The sequence below is a fragment of the Rattus norvegicus genome, chromosome 16, assembly GCF_036323735.1.
Source record: "Rattus norvegicus strain BN/NHsdMcwi chromosome 16, GRCr8, whole genome shotgun sequence".
Lineage (NCBI taxonomy): Eukaryota > Metazoa > Chordata > Mammalia > Rodentia > Muridae > Rattus > Rattus norvegicus.
Genome location: NC_086034.1, coordinates 62,243,140 through 62,261,501, shown reverse-complemented (window position 1 = coordinate 62,261,501; position 18,362 = coordinate 62,243,140). Strand labels below are relative to the sequence as shown.

At 41.6% G+C, this 18,362-nt stretch overlaps 1 protein-coding gene across 7 annotated transcripts in view; it reads right to left on the bottom strand.

Annotated features, from left to right (window-relative positions):
- Positions 1-18,362, bottom strand: part of Dlc1 (DLC1 Rho GTPase activating protein) — a 420,643-nt gene that overhangs the window by 113,318 nt on the left and 288,963 nt on the right. The gene's annotated exons all lie outside the window — the stretch shown is intronic.

Genomic DNA, 18,362 nt, shown 5'->3' with positions numbered 1-18,362 from the left:
CATAGACCCGTCCTATTCTTCCAATCCATGTGACCAATGGATGCCGGTACACTGACTAAGTAGCAACTTTGCAAGCACCTATGTGTTCCTATACTCGAGTAGTAGCCAGCATGCACGACCAGATTTAGAACTAAAATGTGACCGTGTGAACTTTTCTTTCCAGGACTTTTCTTCTCTTGGGTATAATGTATTGGACTTACAGGCCCTATATTTCCATAACGACTTACACTGCTTTGGTCTCCATTATCTACAGATGTGATCTGAATTTTGCTTCAGAAAATAATACTCTCCATACAGGGATGGCTGTCTGTCTGTCTATCTGTCTGTCTGTCTTTCTGTTCCTCCCACCCCCGTGAGTGTGTGTGTGTGTGTGTGTGTGTGTGTGTGTGTGTGTGTGTGTGTTACTCATATTGACTCTGAGTCATTGGGAGCTCTGTAAACACTCAAGTTTTGATCCAGGAAAGATTATGGTCTACTTTGCTGTATCAAAAGATTTAATTGGTTCTGTGTTTTTATCAAGTGATTCAATTCAAAGCTGTCAGGATGACATAAACCAGAATCACAAAAATCCTCCTTCATGAGGAGGCTAAACTTCATGAGCAGCTTTGACAAAAACCTAGAGCACAAACGTGAAATGCTATTACTACCCTGTATAGACTACAGGGATTAGGGGTGGGGCTGAGCCCTGGATGTATTCAGAATTCTCTACTCAGAGTGATCTCACTAATTAAAATGTATTGTATGTCATCTTATGTTGTGATTGGCTCACAGGGAATGTACCAGCGACACACTATTACTCAATGAGAGACCAGGAGGCCTTGTTTTCTATGCCCCACCATTTATTTAACTCCAATTGCAGATAATCTCAAAGATCCGTCAGGAAAATCCTCTCGGCCCAAGAGACCACGATTTGGAATCTTGATAGATTTCTAAATGGTGGGTCTGGGCTGAGAGGATCTCATGCTTGCCAGAGCTCACACAGTATATTAGCTGTAGGAAGCAGAATTGCTCTCTCAAATGCATCACTGTTAGATTAAAAACTCGAGATGTAGGTTCCAGTGTGATGTTGACTTCTCTAACTGCAGTGTCACTTCTCCGAGGCAGACTCATGAAGGTAAACTGTGACAGAAGATCAATGAAGGCTTTGGGACACTGTCGGCTGTCAGAGCTGATTTATTGTAGTAAATCTATTACTTTTCTTCAACACAACTTTAGGAGTCATATACAAATGGATAAATCATAGAATAACCATTTGATATTATAAATTTCGTGACTTCTCTACTTTATTTAGTAAACTTCTGAGTTGAATATGTTGGCATTTATGTAGCTGGTGTTTATGCCAAAACTGTGTTAAGACAACAAACTGATATATTGAATGTTTCTGTCCTTTCATTCACATGTAGTATATATATATATATAAATATATACATATGTACACATGAATATGCATATATGTCCATATATGCAAATAAAATAATATTGCTGGAACAAGATTGAAAAAACTCTAATTGCTACATTCTCTAGGCTCTTATTCTTGTATTTATTATTGGAATTTTGTTGGGAGGTTGTGTATTTAGCACCAACGGGGTTTTGAAAATAGCTCTACAATATCTATTGTGACTCATGACTTTTTAAAAAAAGAAGTCATGGTTCTCCAAACCAGGAAATATCCAATTACCAGGGAACAGTAAAATAGAATTAGAGAAAATTTGAAAATCATATACTTGAGAGAGTACTTGCATCTAGACTATATGGAGAATTCATAATGCCATGAGAGCATGGCACCTACATCAATTTAAAATGGGCATAGGACAGGGAAAGCGTTTCTTCAGGAAGTGATTACAAACACGAATGGTCAACACACATACAAGCATGTTGAACATTATCAGCCAGGCATATAGAATGGCAGCTGCACCTTACAACCACATCTATTAGTTTAGCTAACAACAAAAAGGCAGACAGTAATGAATGTCCTTGAGGATGTGGGGGAATGTGAAGTCTTATATATGATGCTGAGGAAAATGGAAAATTCTCTCGCTGCCTTGAAACGTGTTTTGGCAGTTCCTCAAAAGGCTAAGGGCAGTTTAAGCATAGATGACCTAGGAATTTTGGCAAACATCCCAGAACAAAGAAGCTATATTTTCTCATATTTACCTAGATGCAAATACATAAGGTAACATTACTCATAATGACACCTATTATAGAAACAACAGAAAGGCTCCTTAATTGATACAAGGATAAATATGGTAGTGGCACACACATAGAGTGGAATATTTTGTGGTGATATAAAGTAATAAAGTACTGATACATGCTCCATTGTTAGGAACCTTGAAAATATCATATCAACAATAGAAGACAGTCAAAAAAGGCCTCGGTAGGTTATGAATCTACTTATATGGCATGGTCTGAATATTCAAAAACAGACAGCAGGCCAACAGTTGTCTAGGTTACATGTGCAATGATGTATGATGATGGCATGTTCAGATACTATCTTAGGTTATAAAAATATTAAATGTGGGCAATTCAGTTCTACTGCAGGAGATTGAATCTTATGTTTTAAATGGTGAATAGTGCATTGTGTAGATGATAACCCAGTAAGAGTGAGAGGAGAAGGAAGAGGATGGAGGAGGAGAAAAAGAACTTTTTTCCTTGATTATACATTTTATATGACATTTCCTCACGGCAGTAAACGAAGGCGCTTCTTTACATCCAAGGCTGATAAAGAAACCATGCATTCGATTCTGAGAGTCTTTATTTCCCTCAATTGGTGACCTGCAGCTATGGAAAACATTTCCATTTTAGACCAGACGGATTAGTAAAATGAATTTGGTCCCACGTGGACCTAAAAAGTAATGGCCAGACGCTTTGATGTTGTCAAACAACTAACCAAATAACACTCTGGGTAAAAAGAAAACAGATGACCAGACCCCACCGAGGCTGGCTTTGATCTCTTCTGTGGCGACTGCCCACTCATAAAGAACGCCAGAAACTTTGTTGCTCCTCTTAACAAGGCTTACTTTATTAGGTTCACTGATTTCATGCGCACCAAACAGGCGGGAAACGGAACAGCTTTCTAAGAAAGGACTTTGATGTTTCGCTCACACCGGCCAGCAATGCATTTCTTGCACTCTCAGCCAGTAAACGGCGATTACAGGATATCTTTATAAATGCTATGTTCAGTCTCTACTGGTGTGGATAGCATTAGGAACTGTGACAGCCAGTCATCACAGACTTCCTGGGAGTTCTAATCACAGACACAGGGAGAGCTGTTCCTGGCTAGTGGCACATCACCTTCTTGAAAGTCATTGCCTATTTGTCTCTTGATGCTGTTCAAATACAAAGTAAAAGACGGGGCACTTAGAGAGACAGAGCAGAAGTTAAACCATCCGCTGTTCTTCCGGAGGACCAGAGTTTGATTCCCAGTACCCACATCAGGGTACTGGGACTGTGACTCCAGCTCCAGGATCCTACTCCCACTTCTTGCCTCCAGGGGGCACCTATATACATTGGAAGTCTCTCTCTCTCTCTCTCTCTCTCTCTCTCTCTCTCTCTCTCTCTCTCTCTCACACACACACACACACACACACACATTTTTAAAACTCTTTTTAAAAAGTAAATGACAAAATAGAGAACAGAGAACAGCTTCCTGGTCTGATTTCCTGGTTTAAGAGCCCGCAGGCTAAGAACCAGCTTACCCAAATTCACACAGCTTATTGGACGGAGAACTGTGTGTGTCCCTATATCAGAATAGTTTTAAATTCTCTTGTCCTCTCATTATCGATGAATGTCATTTGTGTCCTTGAAAGTACCCTCCTCTGAAAAGTGCAGGGCAGAGAACCCTGGGCTTTGCAGGTGATAGGCAAACACTCTATCACAGAACTACACCCCTAGCCTAAACTGTCATTTCTTAGATGTAGATATGACACGCCGAATTGCATTTTGAGTTTTTTGTAGATAGCTTCATTGGCTATCAGGTCCTCTAGTGCCCAGAGAACATAAGCAACATAATGGATCTCTATACACCTTCCAATTTGGCCCACAGAACTTTTTTGTTCATTGTGGCATGACATTAATAGACATTCATGTCTTCTTAACCCTCTGGTGAATGTGGTAGCACAGTTCTCTGGGGAAAAAAGTGATCCCGTTTCTCTCGGCCATTGGAGTCTGCATGGACAGACACAGCGTGGTGTCAATGACACAAGAGTTTCATGAATGTGAAAAACAGGCTTAAAGTGGGGAAGAAAGCTAATGCTTGAGCAAGCCTTTGAAGCCCAGATAAGCACTGCCAGGTTATCCTCCTCCACAGTCCTTCACATGCCCAAAAGAGATGGACGGCCATCCCTACCAATTCCAGGCCTGTAATTCAGCAGTAATCCTAGAGTGGAGAGGAATCCATGAAGCTCTGCTCCCCACCCCACTTAAGAGTCCTTAATATCGCCTTGGCAGCTTCAAGGGACTGATATTTAGATAAACATCTCTGGAATTTAAAAACCAAATACTAGTTTCTGGATGCATCACACCTCACACTTCATCAGACAGAATTCTTGGAAACGACTGTGTATGTCTTTATCTCGTCCCCTGGATGATAGATCCAGCTTTTCTATGTTGGAAATTTTATTTTACATTTATTTTATTATTTAGAGAGAGAAATAGACGTATGGAGGGAGAGAGGTAAAGAGGGAGGGAGGGAAGTAGGGAAGGAGGGAGGGAATGAAGTGGGATGGAGGGGAAAGGGGAGGGGAGGGGAGGGGGGATGGGAAGGAAGAGAGAAAGAAAGAGAGAGAGCGAGAGAGAGAGAGAGAGAGGGGGGGGGGAAGAGGGAGGGTGAGAGAGAGGGAAAGCGGGAGAGAGGGGAGAGAGAGAGAGAGAGAGAGAGAGAGAGAGAGAGAGAGAGAGAGAGAGAGGAAGGAGTGGGGGAAGAATATGCCATAAACAACATAAACCTGGAGGTCAGAGGACAATTTGTAACGTTTGGTTACTGAGGACTTGATATTTTATGACTGATTCTTATGTACTTGAAAACTCTGGCCACGGTCAACATCAGTAATATGTTTTAGTCTAACTTACTTTAATAGTGAATGTTTCCTCTCTCATAAAGTTTTTTGAATCTGAATGTTATTTAATATTTGTTTCCCATCGTGGATATGTTCCAAAGAGAGGATTAGTAGAGATGAGAAGGCGCACCAGGAATTCCACATGGAGGTTGTGTAATCTCACAATTAACATGCAGTTCAGTTCATCTTCTGTCATGCTGCTTCAGCTCCAATAAAATATCCAAACATGTGAAGGAAAGTGGGACGATGTGGCTTGCCATCTGGATATTTTCTCAATGCAATGATTTGATATTGGGACATGCCTGAATGTTCAACTCCACCCAGCTGTGTAGCAGCAAATGTATCCATCTGTCTGTCTAATTATCTGTCTATATCTATGTCTGTCTGTCTGTCTGTCTATCTATCTATCTATCTATCTATCTATCTATCTACTATTCTATATCTATCTATCTATCTATCTACTATTCTATCCACATCTATCTATCTATCTATCTATCTATCTATCTATCTATCTATCTATCTTTCTGCCTATCAAAATCTATCTTTCCATCTGTCTATGTGTTTATCTACTCCCCCACCCTTTATATTCAGAAGAGACCTGGGGTCTGACCAGTGAGACTGACTGGACAGATTTACCTTTTCTCCCCTGTGAGACAACAAGGTAACATAAAATGCCTCAAAACTCTCCCAAGCTATAGCAAATACACATTTTCTTTCTTTATTCTCTAAACTTTCCCTCAGTTTTAAAATAAGTAGGATTGTACAAGTCAGGGTAAAAGCCTTAGATCATGCAGAAGTTACTTCTGTCTAGCCTTCTTTATATTTAATAATTTGGTAACACTATGCAATTATCTCGAAACGAGATACTCGCCCCTCAGCAAGCAGTCAAAGGCAGAGATGGATTTCAATGAAACATTTAGTGAGTAATTGGAAAGTTAGGGAGGAGTAGTCTATTTCAAGCGCATTTCCTGTTTACATAAACACTGAGGCCCAATCTTTCTTAGCATCCTGCAGTCAGCCTTAATTAAGGCTTTCTGTTTTGGCCACATAGCTACTTTAAGACAAAGTACTTAGCCTATGAGGAAAAGCTTTGTATATGTGGAAATCCGAAGAGATATTTAAAAGTGGAAGCAGTTTTTCTTCTTGTCCCTGTCTTAGAGTGACAGAGTAGGGACATGGTGTTTGTTTTAATCCTTCTCTACTCATCTGTCTGGGCTTCTGTGGAAGGTAAAATAACATTCCATACAGATTGTACAGTTAGATCCGGAAGCCCCATCACGTCACACTAAGCTCCGTTCACATAGCCGAGTTATTTACTAAAAAGCTTACTTTTGTCTCAATTTGCAAACCGTACTGTCAGAAATGATGACAAGGTATAGCACATGCTGTGGTTCCTAGCAAAAAACACGTGTCACCGAGACTTTGAAATCTCTGCTCCTCCTTCGTTTTCGTCTGGCACCGGGCAATTTAGTTATGGCCTTGGATATCTGTGTTAAGTTTTATGATGGGATCCTATCCAGTCATTTGGTGAGGATGGCGAGTTCTGATGTGCTTGCTTGCAGTTTTATACATATAACCATTTAATAATGAAAAGCCAGGGGGAGGCACTTACAAGGAAGGGTATAATTATCTTTGATTTCAATTCATACACAAACATGAATCACTTAGTGTCTTTTTCTTTGTTTTTAACTTGGAGAGTGGTCAATGGGTCAAGAACAACCCTGACCTTTATTTATAGCTCCAAGATGAGACACTAATCATGAATCACTGAGTTCAATGCTAGATCTTTAATAATAATAATAATAATAAAAGGAATACAGAAGGAAGATAGGGGGAGAATGGATGTAATTCCTCTTGAGAATAAAAGGCCAAAGACAATTTGAATAGCCAGTGTCCTTTCTACCTTCTCAGCTTTCCAGAATGGTAAAGTTCTTCGGTGTCTGTTGCTCCAAATCTGCTCTAAAATTGGGATTATTCTGGGCGAATTTGTATCTGTGTTCTTTCGCAGGGGAAATAGGTGAACTATGCAAGGGAAGTGTCATTGGGCTAAAATGTTGTGGTAATTAATCCATAAGATTACTAGAAGTACATTTTCTCTTTCAGAATGAAGGCTAATTAAACCTGGCAGAAATTCAATGGAAAGATGCTGCAGAAAAAACGAAGCCAGATGGCCCATCCTCACCCGACAGGCCACAGTAATAGTTAATTTGGACAAATTGCTGTATACACTTTCAGTCATGTGACCTTTAATTTCTAACAGCTTTAAAGCCTCCATTAAAGCAACAGGAAGGGCAAAGTCTACACACAGCCGACAAACGCTTTCTGAGAGATGTTTGCAGAAGACCTTCACTGCTACTTAATAGACAAAGTAGTAGGAGCAGTGAAAGACAATGTGGGCCTTAGAGGACTACACTTAAGCTAGTATTTATGTTTTGGAGCCCTGATGAACCCCATTTAAAAAATCCTTAGTGATGTCTTTAAGGCAAATCTAAGGTGGGTACTGCGAATGGGAGCCATGTCAAAGTATTTGTAATAGAAGCAAACATCGCCTTATTCAAGTATTGAATCAACACTGAAGGCAGAAGGGATTATGTGACTTTAGCAAGACAAATTGGCGCAAGGTCAAGAAATGAACCGATCTATATTTGGCTATAATTTCTTTAAGTTTTATCCATTTTTTTCTTATACTTTTACCATCAGAGAGCCTTCCTTTTCTGCTGATTTCAAGGTCTAGATTTTACGTTGGCTCTGCTTGTTCATTGAACTAGTGGGAGATATGACTATAAGAATCTGTCTGCTACTCTAAAAATTGAATGCTAAAACTGGAGTGAAAACCCAAGGTTCCCTGACTTGCTGTCAACCTGATCATTGGCTGTGTGACTGTCACCCATGTGAAGTCACCAACAATGTCTACAGCAGACAACACCCGATAGTGATGCTGTTGGGTATATTAAACTACAGGTCCCTGGGCCCTTCCCCGAACTAAAACTACTAGCTGGCTGGGTGTGGGAGCATTTGCCTATAATTCTGGGAAGATCGCCGGTTCAGGACCAGCTCCAGCTATATGTGAGACCCTCTTTTAGATGGAAAACAAACATAACAACAACAACAACAACAACAACAGCAGCATCAGCATCATCATCATCATCATCATCATCATCATCATCAGCAGCAGCAGCAGCAGCAGCAGCAGCAGCAAAACCCCAAAGGAAACATGAAAACCAAAGCAACCACAATCAATAAGAACAGAACAAAATAAGCTCCCTGATCTCTGAAAATACTCCTTCTAGAGACTTCCAGAAGTCTAAGGCAGGGAATTTCACTATATGGACTGTATTCCACCGCGAACTGGAAATGATCTGACCATATAAATTAGGACTCTGTGAGATAAATGGTCTAGTGAGCAAGGATTCTAACTTTGTATCAAGAATTTAATCACATTATACAACTTGAGGGTAATCCTGTGAGGTAACACTTATCCAAGCGATCTATGTACCATATGCTTGGTGATCCACTGTATGTAAGATGGACAAAGTTATAGCTGGTCGTTCCTGGCTCCTGGAGTCTGGGACTAAAGGAGACAGAACCGGTCCTAAAAATAATTTTGCCTCTCTAAGCCAAGAAACAAACTAGAAACCACTGAAAATTTCCAGGTTTAAATATTCCCTGTGAAAGGGAAGAGGTTGATGGCTCAGGGGACTATAGGTTCCTTTCCAGCTCCAACCTTCAGTGATTATATAAACCTATTCCACCTATAAGTGTTCAGATCATTTCCCTCTTCCTTTGTTCACCCTCTTTCTTTTTCAGGACCAACAGTAAGTGGGAAAGATCATACCCTGTGCTGAAGGGGAGGAGGCTTTCCCCACTGCTGGCCTTCTGGGTGCTCTGCAGAGAAATAAGTACCGTATCTTTGGAGCAGAACACAAGGTGTCTTGTCTTGCTGTCTGGGCTCTACCCAGCTGTTCCCAACTGTTTTTAAGCAGCACTAATGTAATACGCATGTAGGAAGAAACGAAACAGATATAGGAAGAGTGAAGGAAGGGAAAAGAGGAGGAAGAGGAAGCACGGAAGGGAAGGAGGGGAAAAATGAGGGAAGGAGAGAAGGAAAGAAGGTAGAAAGGAAGGAAGGAAGGAAGGCAGGAAGAGACAAAAGCACCATCTGACATCTTTGGAGTTAATATTCATAACTATTGGTAGATATCTTTGTCCTTACTTAAATATCCCAATTAAAATTTCTGGTATGTGTGTGAACACTTGCACATATGCTAATAGATTAGAATTTTATTATCTTACGGCAAACCTTAAAGAATCTCTGTATAGACTCATCTAATATAAAAGGTAGATATTAGCTCAATTAACGAATCCTGATCACGGTTACTAGTCAGACCTTAGTCCTGGACTCCTGATAAGCCATACAGAACCATCCTGCATATCAGAATGCTCCCTCTTCTTGCAGCACCCATCCTACAAGATGACATTTAACACATTAATCAACGCCCTCTCTTCTTTATGGACTGAAGAGAAGAAACCTATTACCTCAAGTAGATATACTCAAAATTCTCTTACCCAATGCCTTTATATATGAAGCAAGAAAGGAGAAACCCAAAACTCAATATTCAAAACTTGTCTACCAAATTCATCAATGTTGCCTAATTTGTTTTGCTGTTCCAAGTAGACCTTGTGCCCTAAAGCCAAAGACGGGCCTTCTTTGTACCTGAACTCCATAGAGTCTGCCAGGAAGTAGAATGCACAGTAGGCTCGGCCAATGTTGGCTCAGCTCCTGGTTATTCTAAGGTAAATAAATCCACACCCTCCTGGAGGCACACTGCAATGTACATGTGCTCCCCCTTCTCTCCAGTCAAAGAAGAGATGGCTTTGATTAATGTGCTCAATGTCCAGCTATCTTGTAGGATGGGTGCTATTAAAAGAGGGGGCATTCTTCTGATTTGCAGGATGATTCTATGGCTTAGAAGGAGTCTAGGAATAAGGTCTGACTGGTAATCATGATCAGGATTAGCTCCCCCTCTGGGACTTGAAGATCTGAAGATAGGCGAGATATCAACTCTTAAGAATCTTATGGCTGGGGGCCCAGAGGCAGGGCAGATCCTGTCCGATGTGCCCTAGGTTGCATAGTGAGCAGGGGAGATCAGTTTATTTTCCTGGAAGCTCATATAAAAATCATTCCTCTTAAATGATGCACACATATGCATTGACGTGTGCTTCCAGGAGACTGTGGATTTTCCTTGATATGGCCAGAAGCTGAGCCAACGTTGGCTGAGCCTACTGTGTATATCACGTTCTGCCAGCTTCTATGGGGTACAGGTACAAAGAAGGCCCATCTATGGCTTTAGGGCACAAGGTCTAGTTGGAACAGCAAAACAAATTAGGCAACATACCTGGATTTGGAAGACAGGTTTTGAATTCACAATTACTTGGTTTCTTCTTTCTGGCTTCATATAAAAAGACATTGGGTAAGAGAGTTTTGAGAACATTTACCCGAGATAGTAGGTCTCTTCTCTCCAGTCCTCGAAGAAGAGCAAATAACAGGCTGCGTCTTCTGTTTATTTTGAAGGAATCACAGCAGAAGCAGTTGCTAGGTGCACATAGAAGGAAACCTCCTGACAATGAAGACTGAATTACACAATGCAAAGTATTGGCCTGTCAGAGAAAAGTGAGGTGAAGAAGAGTAAATAAAATGCAGGGGCTTTATCACTGAAGGCCGAAAGATAGAAATTGCTCTATGATGTGAGGGGATTTAAGGGTCTCAGGGTCACGAAAGGAGGGAGGGGTGGGGTAAGCTCTATCAGAGATGGTGATACGAGTGAAGAAAGATGGGACTTAAGCCTGTGATTCCATCCCCTCCATCATCCCAGGCCCATAACTGCCAACCAAGTGCACGGGGATAGGTGTTAGTATTCTAACTGGGGAGCAGCCTGCTTCAGTATGTTACTACATTCAAGGGATGAATCTAGGATCCGGGCCAATGTTATACCATGCTCTAGGCAACCAACAGCAACACCTAATCAGTCAAGACAGACAGACAGACAGGCAGGCAGGCAGGTGGGTGGACAGACAGACAGACAAATGGACACACACACACACACACACACACACACTTACAGGTGGGAAGAAACCTTGAGAGAGTAAAATCTCCATATGTAGTCTCAGGCTATGTTGAGCTCTCTAGCTTCAAGGGATCCAAAGAGTTGAAGCATTCCAAACGTAGACTTTCTTTTTCTTTCTTAGCAAAACTAAGTGTTGACACATGCAGAACGGTAACCTAGAGAGAGGAGCATTCCTCCAGCATCAAAACAATGGACATGGTGACTTGAAGTCAATCAAGAGAGAAAGCAGAGCTCAGGAGGAAAGCCAAGGAGTTTGCATTTCTGTCATGCTTGTCCTGGTGCCAGGGATAAACAGCAGCACATCCCTTCAGTCTCAGCTGACTGGGGAGGCATCTGAGTGGCTGCAGTGCCCTCTAAACATAAACCGTCCTAATCTTCAAATGCACAGTAGACACCTGGGGATGCCAGTAGGAAGACTCTTCTTACGACAGCCCTTTATGGAGACTCCCAGGGAACAAATGCCAACCTCCTATGGAAGTTGTACGTTCATGGAATGGGCTGGCTGTGTCAGTGTGTCCCACCAGTTAGCTGGAAGAGGCTTGCTTTCTTCTGCTTAGCATTTCCTCTAAACCATGGGCTGTTTAGAAGAAAGGAGGGTGCTGGAGTTACACTCAAAGGTGAAAAAAGAGTGGGCGCTTTAAAGGATGAACATAACAACAGTACCTTTCATTTTTCATTCCTTGGTGTGAGAGTATGGGCCTGCCTGTACCCACACTGAAGCTGGCAGTCGATGTCAGGTGTGTTTGTCAATTGCTCTCTACCTAATGTCACCTTTACCCCTTGTTTTGACAAGTTTTATATATGCATATGATGGAATATTTTTATCTACCCCTTGAGGTAGTCTGGATGAACAATCTCCCCATCGGACCCCAGTGGGGACTGCTGTTTGGGCAGGTTATGAACTCTTTCAGGAGGTGTGGCCTTGCTGGTGGAATTACATCATTGGAGGTAGGCTCTGAGAGTTGTAGGTTTGGCCCCTCTTCCAGTCCAATCTCTCTGCTTCTTGTGTGTTAATAAAGAATTGCCCTTCAGATTCCTAATGTGGCCACCAGCTGCCATGTTTCTCTCACCATTATGAAACTTCCCTGCTGGAACTGTGAGCCAAGATTAGTTGCATTGGTCATGGTATTTCGTCATAGCAACAAGAAGTAATTAATATATTTTCTTATCTTCCCCCACCAACTGTCCCTGTTTAATTCCAACATACTCCCCAGATGCCTCCTTTCCAACTTCATGTCTTTGTTTTGTGAGGAGTGGGGGGTATCCATTAAATCCAGTTAATGCTATTCATATATACATGGGTATATGGCCCTTCACTGGAATGCAGAAAATATACATCCTTGAAGGGAACCATCCTTCTTCCTTATTCACTGTCAGTTGTTCCTCAGTAAGCGGTGGGACCAAGAGACCATCTATACCGTCTGTGCTAGAATTGTAGTTGGCGTGATCATGTATAGGTCTTACATTGGTAAGCACAGTGCTGGCTGTGGGTTCATGAGTGTGATAGCCACATCATGTCTAGAAGATAGTCTTACACAGCACCCCTCCCCATCCTTTGTCTCTTACACTCTTTCTGCCTCCTCTTCCCTGATGTTCTGTGAGTGTTGGTCGTTGTGAGATTAATATAGATGTCCCATTTAGGGCTGAACACTCAATCCCTTATTCTCAGCACTCTGACTAGTTAAGCGCCTTTCCAGTGACTGATGTCCACTGCAAAAACAAAGCTTCACTCACCAGCTTGGAGACCACAGGTCTGTTGGATGCTGGTATCGATCTTACTTCTTGGGACAAGGTCATTGATCCCGGAGTTACTGATTTTGCTAGACTGACCAGCAAGCTTCAAGGATCTTCCTGTCTCTACATTTCCAAAATTAGAATCATAACTGTGTACCACAATCCCAGCTTTTAAGTGAGGGCTGGGGGGGTTGAACTTACACTCTTGTGCTTATATGGCAAGTGCTTTATTAAAAGCCAAATCCCCAGTTCAAAAGAACTCTTCCTTGAGGAATGTAATAGTCACATGGTTCATCTAATATTTCGTAACTTTTTTTAACTTATGTGGAAAAAAACTACACACACACACACACACACACACACACACACACACACACACACACACACAGTTTTAGCAACTTTGCATGGCCAAGCTGTGAACAGTCAATTTCTATATCTAACGGCATAATGCAAATGCAGACATACTACTTAATTTACAAATATCTTTGCTCTGAGTGGGGAAAAATGTTGCACAATATAAGATCTGAACCTTTCCTGGGGTAGGTTTTACTAACATAGATGGGGGGGGGTGTTTGCCATAGCTCAGTATGTCAAGTATAAAACTGTAAAAAGTGTTTGGATAGTGTGAGACTATTTCCCCTAACCAGACACAGGAGATGGAGAGAGAGAGAAGACATGGGAGGCCATGGGGAAGGGTAAGAGAAAGAGGAAGAGTTACAAAAGGAGAGAGTAAAAGACAGCTGGAGAGAGAGGGGAGCAGCAGCCCAGGCTATCTACCGAAAGTCATCTTATACCCGAGTTAGTTATCTTTTCACATGAGCTCAAAAACCTTCCTTAAGAAATGTTGTACTTCAGTAGAAGGCTTTGGGAGGCCAAATGGTAGATTTGTAATGATTCCTGTAAGCAGACTGTGAATTTGTTTATACCCATAATTAAAGCAGACGCTTAGAGATCATCCCTAGTGAGAAAGGTTTGCAATGGAGAGAGGAGGGACAGGGACAGGGAGAGGGAGAGGGGCATGGACAGGGAGAGGGACAGGGGCAGGGAGAGGGAGAACAGGGAGAAGGAGAGGGACAGGGAGGGAGAGGGACAGAGAGAGGGAGGAGAGGGAGAGGGAGGAGAGGGAGAGGGAGGAGAGGGAAAGGGAGGAGAGGGAGAGGGAGGAGAGGGAGAGGGAGGAGAGGGAGAGGTTATCACTTTATTGTATATGTCCTGCAAATATTCACAGTATAAAGGGTGGGAAATTACCTCACATAAGCATGCACATCTTTCTATGCTAAAAGTTTTAATGTGACTCGGGAGATATTTCTTTGCTTCATCTTTTCTGGGTTTTCATTTTAGTTATCTTGTTATTTTAGGTTTTTAATATTCTAGATTAAACTGAATTGTAGATGATATAAAAAACAGTACCTTCAAAATTAATACTTTGGTAGAAAGTCTATTCATGTAACTGAGAAAAATATAAAGAAGCCCTTTCCCCCAGCCCTCAGGTCCTCTAAATGCCTAGGTGACTGAGAGAAAACAGAGACTGCTTTCAACAGAGACAAGGGCTGAGAACTGAGACTCACTCTTGTGTGGGAACTTCCCCTGGCTGTGTGGGGACCCCACTGTGCTGTTAGGAAGTAAGGGACATTAACACAGCCCTCCCTATCTTTCAAGGGCTAATTAGTCCTTTTGGGATATCCAGACCCTTGGTGCCTTCCTTCCCTTTTCTCTTTCTTTCTCTCTCTCGGCTGTTTGCCTTTTGGTCATTTTTCCATGCTTCATTAAAAGAGGTAGCTTGCACAGATCTGTCCATTTGGCTTGCTCTTCTGAATGAAGCCATTGAAGGGAGCTGGGATTATCCATAGGCTGGGATTATAATGGTAGTCTTCAACTTTTTCAACTCTTTTACAAGTTAAAAGGATGCGTGCACTCTAACATAATAGCAATCCTGCCACTAGTATCTGTTGAGGAAGACAAATGTGTCATGTGACAGTGCTCCTCATCTTGTCAGCTTAGTTGCCAAACACATCCAATTCCTGTCAGCTCCTCTTGGAAAGACATATTTCCCACAGTGTAATACCCTGAATTCCAAGTGACTCAGACCTAAGCAGAGCAATAAAGATTTGCCCAACAGCTTGGGGGCTTCTGAGTGTTGCAAACTGTTCTTGGCACATGGTAGGAATGCTCTTTTATTCTAAAATAAATATTCAATATTAAGAGAAAAGAAAGAGCAAAGGAACAATATGTGTTTCTACCACTGTTTTATGTGTGTTTGTGAAGACTTAAGCTTAGACATAGCTCACAGCTCTCTTGTTCAGGGATGATGAGAATTTGGGGCCTGGAATTCAATGGAAATGAAAAAGTACAAAGAAAGACTCTGAAAAAGGAGTTCGTTCTTTGAAAAGTCAAACAACATTCACAAAACCTTTGCCAGACTAACTAAAAGAAAGAAGAGATTACAATAAAAAAAAATCAGGGATGAGAAGATGAAGGTTGGAACAGATACCAACAAACTCCAGGAAGTCACGAGGACATACCTTCAAATGTTCTATTCCATTAAACTGGAAAGTAGGAAACAAATGGATGAATTTCTAGGTGTATATGGCTTACTAAAATGAAATAAAGATAAATAAATAGTGTAACAAGCAATGAGTTAACCAGGAATTAAAAATCTCCTCCCAAAAAGAAGTCCTGGTCTAGAAGGATTTGGGGCAGAATTTTACCACACTTTCAAAAAAGATCTAACACTAGTATTTCTCAAATTATTCCATAAAATAAAAAGGAAGGGCCCTTTCCAGATTTTTTTTGCAAAGCCAGTATTATCCTGATTCCAAACCAAGGTACAACAGATAGGGAGATTAGAGACTGATCTCCCCAATGAATACAGAGGCCCAAGTCCTCAATAAAATACTTAAAACTGAACTCAAGCATCAGAAGGAATGATAAAGCCACTTTTGAGGATTCTTGAGATTATAGAGACTTATTCCTGCTGCTGTAACAAAATACCCTGGCCAAAGCTGTTCTGGAAAGTAGACAGGCTTTATCTCAGCTTAACAATCTAGGGTCCAGTCTACCACAGTAGGGGAGTCCAGCAGCATACATTTGGGGGAGCCATTCTCTCCATCTCACAACCTGATATAAATCAAAGAATGTACACATGCCTATGTTCAGTGAGTTTTCTTTTCCATTCAGTCCCGGGCCATGACTAGGAAATGGGGCCACCCACCTTGAGGGTGGGTCTTCCTAGCTCAATTAGCTCATTTAAGAACATCCTCACAGCCATACCCACAGGCCAATCTGATATAGACAATTCTCCAATAGGATTTTCTTCCCAGATGAGTCTAGATTGTGTCAAGTTGACAATTAAAACTAATTATCAAAGAGACCTTGACTCTACCAAGCCTTTAAAAAGCAATGTTGTCTCAGGTTCAGTGATGGAGGCCTTAGGTTAGACTTCCAGAGTACTAACTGATAATTACCAGAAACAATGATGCTTTGCATGGTAATAACAGAACAGACCGCTTTCCCCTTTTCTGAATTCTGAGTCATACTAAAAATTTTTTTCTCTTTGTTGGTCATCCAGACAATTCTCATTAGTTTGCAGTCTACTTTCCTTCAATCAATACTTTGTCTTCTTTATCATTAGGAAAATTAAGATCACCAGGGATGAATCTCTTCAATCACCAGCCGCATCTGAAATTTTTATGGCAATCACAAAGTGCTATTTCTTTCTTCCTGTGTTTTGTCCCCCTTGACCATCTCATTTGCTTTGATAAGCTGATGACTCCCAAATTGACATCTTTGATCCTACCTTCACCTTATACACCTTCCTCCCTGGTCCTGTGCATGTGGACAGCTTCAGGTTCTGCCCACTCTCCATCTGTTCTCTGACTTGTTCCCCTTCTGAAATCTGTCTGGGGAAACACCAGTCTCATAAGCATCTGTTGTGTGGCTCTTAGTTAAAACCTTCAGTCTCCAAAGAAAGCTCCTTAAGAAATAAGATGTACTGAAGAATGGTGAAAGACTCCATCCTGCAGGGATGTTCTAAATTCCCGGAAGTAAACACTCCGTAGCTTCAGGATATCCCTGAAACTGACCAGATTCATTAGAGCCTCTAACTAGGACTCTATAGGCAGTTCCTGATCTGGGAGGAGTGGATGTTTGTTCATATCTTCTCAGGATGGCATCACACAGATCCAGACTAGCATCATTAGGTAATGAGTGTCTCTCCACAACCTTCAACTAAGGTTCCTTCCTGTTAGCCTGACACTCAAGACTTCTCATGGTCTTCCCTCTGCAGATTCATCTGCCATTGTTCACCCTTCACCCTACCAAGCATTCCAACCCAGCCAGGGCTTTTGTTTCTACTACTTGAAACCTCCATTGTCTTTTCCACACTATCTTCCATGCACATTATGATTAAGAACAACACATTTCCTCGGTACTCCTGTTGTGTCTTGGTCATATCTGTTTCTCAGCACCTGTGTGAACGGAACCATCTCCTGGATTTCTTCCTGCCCACACTTATTCTGCTGAGTTTCATATCCAGAAATCTTGTTGAGCAAAGAGCTCTCAAAGAGCAGGCCCAGTCTGGTTTCCAACCACATTCAACATAAAGACACCCACAAAGCACTAAGGTATAACAGGTCAGGTGGCCCCCTCCCTTCTCACTTTGTGTGACAACATTCCATCACCCAACACCCACTTACACACCAGTTCTTTATCACATATATCTGAGTCCCTATTTAAATATTGGGAGATAGTCTAGAGAGTAGGGCTGCGTCCCTCAGGATGGAGCACGGTGCCTTGAACATATTTATAATATTTGTGGAGTGAATAAGGTAGTGTCCTAAGGCCAATGCATCCCATCATGTCGATCATAAATACTGTTCATTCCTGTTGTGTTGACAGTACATAGCCCCACCTAGAAGTGACCCTGGATTGCAAAACAGTGATGAATGAAACTCAGACTGAGCGTCTCTCTTTAATACCTGCTGAAACAGACTCCCCTGTTAACAAGCATACCGTGCAGATATGCTGGGCACTCGACAGCATTGCAGAGATTCACCTGCTGCTCTACAAAAAAAAATTGTTGCTTGTGGACGTTTCTAAAGTATGACCATTGAAAACATCAGAGATAAGAGGCAAATATACTGCTGAAACGATGACAAGAATTCATTACTTGGTGGGATGCCAGATGAAAGTCAGCTCCAGTTGTTCCATTAACAGTGAATGATTCAGATAAACTGCCAAACATTGCTATCTGCTTGTGCAATTTGGCACTGTTGTTGTTACCAGGACAGAATTACAATTCGCAAAGCTAGTCCAGCCAATAGTTTGCCATATGATTTCAACTATAGGGGATACGATACCTTTCAAGGAGAGGCATACAATATGTAATTATAGTAATTAACATGCATTTAGAAGTTCCATGATGTCAGTGCTTCGATTCTAGTGACTCATT